Here is a 4,873-nt window from a genome sequence, read left to right on the forward strand (position 1 = left end):
CTTATACATTCAGATTTGTGCGAATTTAATGGCATGTTAACCCGTGGGGGAAATAGATATTTCATCACTTTCATTGATGATGCTTCTAGATACACATATGTATATCTCTTAAAGCATAAAGATGAAGCTTTTAATGCCTTTAAGATTTATAAAGCAGAAGTAGAAAATCAATTTGTAAGAACAAGCATACACTCACAAATGAGTTTTTGATTCATGGCAAACATCACAAGCAACCAAATACAAAAGCATAAATGAATGACTCAAGACAATGGAAGATTATGAAGCTCAAATCACTCAGAAAATGGTATTGCATCTGTTAGGTCGACCAAGCAAAGCCCTAGGTCGACTCAAAACCAGAGAAAACTCAGCAAAACTGACAAGGTCACTGTTAGGTCGACCTACCCACACTCCTAGGTAGACCTAAACTGAAGGGATTTACACATGTCACTGTTAGGTCGACCTACCCACACTCCTAGGTCGACCTAAACTGAAGAAAAGTCACAAAAATGCATTTCAACTGACTTTAGGTCGACCTAAACCTTCAACAGGTCGACCTAACTGGAAACAACTGCATTTAGGTCGACCTAAACCTTCAACAGGTCAACCTAACTGACTTTAGGTCGACCTAAACCTTCAACAGGTCAACCTAACAGATTTTAGGCCAACCTAACAGGTCAACCTAACTGGGACAATTTCAACTCTGCTTCTGTTAGGTCGACCTAAGCACTAAAGTAGGTCAACCTATTTGCTGGAAACTTCCCAAATTATGTGTTTTCTCTGCTCCAACATACCAGCAACTATATATATCATTCCATGTTAATTATTCAGCAACACCAACGACTGAAAGATACACAAACGCTTCTCATCTTCGTTCTTCATCATCTCCAACACAATTACACATAATCATTCTTGCGTTGCGGGTTAGTGATGAGTTCGATAACGTCCATGGAACGGAATTGAAGATTCCTAGTGGGTGAAGGTTTGTGGGGTTTGTTGGTGAATAAAATCTGCGGGTTTTGTCCTCCACGACGGGTGGTTCTTGGGGTTTTTTATCAAGAGGCGTTCATTGAGGATTCGGCTGAGTGTAACGATTGAGGAACGGGGAGTTCAAGGAATCAAGACACTGCAGAAGGGAATCAAAGTGAAGCTCTTGGATAACCTTGATCTTGCTCAAGATTAAGGGGGAAGAAGATTCAAAGGATCGACATAATTGGTTTATCGTTTATCGCTTTGTTATCTTCTTTGTATATACTACTTTCAACATTAATGAAAGATTACCCAATTTCAGTTTGGAATTGGGGGCAGACGTAGTCGTAGCGAGGACGATCGACGAACTGCCTAAACAAATATCGTGTTCTTGTCGCTTTTACTTTTTCATTTACTTTCTGTTCATATTTGGTTATAATAGCAAATTGATCAACGATTCGAGTGTTAAGATTGTGAATTAAGAACTTACATAAACATCACAATCCACCACACATTGAATCACCTTCAATTTGATCATTATCACCAAGTGTTTGTATATTTGTTTCTATCACTCTTACTGCATTGCAAACATTGTCCATCATACAAAAAGTTAATCTGATTTTCAATAAGAGCAACGCTTTGATTCTGCAACATATACTCTTATCACTTATCTCAAGTCTTCGACTGGTTTTAAACACATATACAATCGTTTCGATAGTGGTTCGGAATAGACGCGAGTCGATTCAGAATCACTTCCGCTGAAAAGTCGTTTAACTCCGTAAAACTGTGAACGATCTATTCACCCCCCCTCTAGATCCTAAGGCCAGCGTCTAACAAGTGGTATCAGAGCCTGGTTTATTCCATGCTACGTGAAACACTTATTGGAAAGATGGCTTCCGGACCTAAAGGGGCTCACAATAGAGCTCCAGTTTTCAACGGTGAAAACTATGGCTATTGGAAGGATTGTATGTGTGTCCACATCAATGCAATTGATAGGAACATCTGGACAGCTATTGTCAATGGTCCCTTTCAGATCACCATGACAAATGCAGCTGGTGCAGTTGTTCCAAAACCAGAAAATACTTGGGATGCTGAAGATGAAAAGAGATATGCATACGATTGGAAAGCGAGAAACATTCTAATCTCAGCTCTAGGAGTTGATGAATACTATCGCGTTTCTCATTGTAGATCCGCTAAAGCTATGTGGGACACATTGCAAGTTGCCCACGAGGGAACGGATGATGTCAAACTAGCTAGAATCAATACGTTAACTCAAGAATTTGAACTCTTCCACATGGAAGATGGTGAATCCATCAAAAACATGCAGAAGAGATTCGTTCACTTGAAAAATCATTTAAATTCTCTTGATAGACCTGTTTCCAATGCAGTTGCTACTAACAAAATCTTAAGATGTTTGAACAGGGAATGGCAACCCAAGGTTACAGCAATAAAGGAAGCAAATGATCTAAACACCTTAGACATTACCACTCTTTTTGGTAAACTAGAAGAACATGAACAACATCTTAAATGCCTTGACATGCATGAGAAAAGGGCAAAGAAAGAGAAGAACATGGAGAAAGAGGTAGAGAAGAAGTCAATAGCTCTAAAAGCTTCAAGCTCCAAGACCTCAAGACAAGAGCTAGAGGATAGTGATACAAGTGATGATGAAGACTCCGATGATGAGGAAATGGAACTGTTTGTGCGAAGATACCACAAATACCTAAAGAAAAATGGAGCAAAACATTCTGACAAAGGGTTGATCAACTATAGAAAGCAATCAAACAAGTTCAAACAAGATGACAATAACAAAGGAAAAATCAAAGGTCCTTGCTTCAATTGTGGCAAAATTGGTCACTACAAACCGGATTGTCCATACCTTGAGAAGGAGAAAGAGAAGAACCAAAGCAAAGGTCACAACAAATCTAGAAGAGCCTACATAGCATGGGAAAGTGATTCATCTAGTGAAGACTCATCAAGCGATGAAGAAGAATTGACAAACTTATGTCTTACGGCTCATCAACACAAGAAAAAGAAACGTGTAAGTCATCTTAAACCTGAACTTGTAGATAAGGTATCTCATGCTCAATTAAAATTAGCTTTTGAAGAACTACATAGAGATGCAATTGAAGCTTTCAAACTTTTGGCCTCAAATAAGAAAATTTTTTCATATCTTGAATCAAAAGTTGAGAAGACCGAAAAGGACATGGAAGCTTTAAAACAATCTATGCTAGATATTCAAAAGGAAAAAGTTGAGATAGATCCTACATCATGGTTTGGTTGTGAGACATGTCATATTTGGCAAAAAGAAGTAAGAGATCTAAAGGCCAAGTTAGATAAGGCTCTACAACCAAAAGTGACTTTTGCGGTTGATCCAAATAAGTTCAAAAGATCGTATACTCCTTTATATAGTAAATACACTTTTGTACCAAAAGTATCAACTAGCAAAATAGCATATTCTCATCATATTACCTGTCACTATTGTTGCAAAAAGGGTCATACCATTGAAAAATGCAAATTTAGGAGGATTTTAGTTCCTAAAGGAGTATTTCAATGGTTGCCTAAGTGCAACAATTTATGTACTCACCACCTAGGACCCAATGAAGATTGGGGACCTTCCACTCTAAATTAATTTTGCAGGAAAAGTGTCTTGACATTGCCGAAAGGTTGTGGTTCCTTGATAGCGAATGTTCAAGACACATGACAGGAGACATATCACTCTTTGTTGAGTTCCACGCAAAGAAAAAGGGGTATGTCACCTATGGAGACAACAATCGGGGAGCTATACTTGGTAAAGGAAGTGTAGGTATATCTTTGGATAGTGCAGGCCCATCTATTGAAGACATTGTCAAAGATAAGGAAGACGAAAGTGAAAGTGTTGCAAAGGAAGATGCTAAGAAAGAGAAAGATGAGTCTCATGACAGTGTTGAAAAAGAAAGCATCTCAAACAATGAAGAACTTCCTAAGGCCAGGACAAACGTAAAAGATCATCCAATCGACAACATAATAGGGGACATCTCAAAGGGCGTGACAACACGCTCCAAGATAAGTAACTTTTGTCATCATTTTGCTTTTGTTTCACAAGTTGAACCGAAAAACGTGAAGGACGCATTACTTGATGAGCATTGGCTAATGGCCATGCAAGAAGAATTAAACCAATTTAAACGGAATGATGTTTGGGACTTTGTCTCTCATCCAGGAGATCATCAAGTAATCGGTACTAGATGGTTTTTCGTAACAAACTTGATGAAAACGGAGTTATCACTAGAAACAAAGCTAGATTAGTTGCTCAAGGTTACAATCAATAGGAAGGTATTGATTATGAAGAGACATACGCTCCTGTAGCACGTCTCGAAGCTATTCGCCTCTTACTTGCCTATGCTTGTTCAAAAGACCTCAAACTATTCCAAATGGATGATATTATATTTGGGTCGACTAATGCAAAACTTGTCAAAGAATTTTCTAAGCTTATGCAGAGTGAATTTGAGATGAGTCTCATGGAGCTGCTCAAAAGTTTGGAATGAGTGAAGCGAAGGAGATTGACACACCTATGGCAACAAATACTAACCTAGACAAAGATGAGAAAGATATCAATCTTGTCCAAAGGAATCTCACTTAAAAGCTGTCAAAAGAATTCTGCGATATCTACGTGGAACTCCTACATATGGCTTATGCTTGATCGTATACCTATCATGTGCGACAACACAAGTGCCATAAACTTGAAGAGCAAGAAGCAACTAGCTGACATCTTTACCATACCTCTTGCAACGGAGCAGTTCTTCAACATTCATAAGGAATTAGGGATATTAGATATCTCTAATTTGAGCCAAATGCGTTTGTTTTCTTAATTTTATTCCTTTACTTTATATATATATATATTGATTATGCTCAAGCTAACATCTCTCTCAGT

The sequence above is a fragment of the Vicia villosa genome, unplaced genomic scaffold (assembly GCF_029867415.1).
Source record: "Vicia villosa cultivar HV-30 ecotype Madison, WI unplaced genomic scaffold, Vvil1.0 ctg.004900F_1_1, whole genome shotgun sequence".
NCBI classification, from domain to species: domain Eukaryota; kingdom Viridiplantae; phylum Streptophyta; class Magnoliopsida; order Fabales; family Fabaceae; genus Vicia; species Vicia villosa.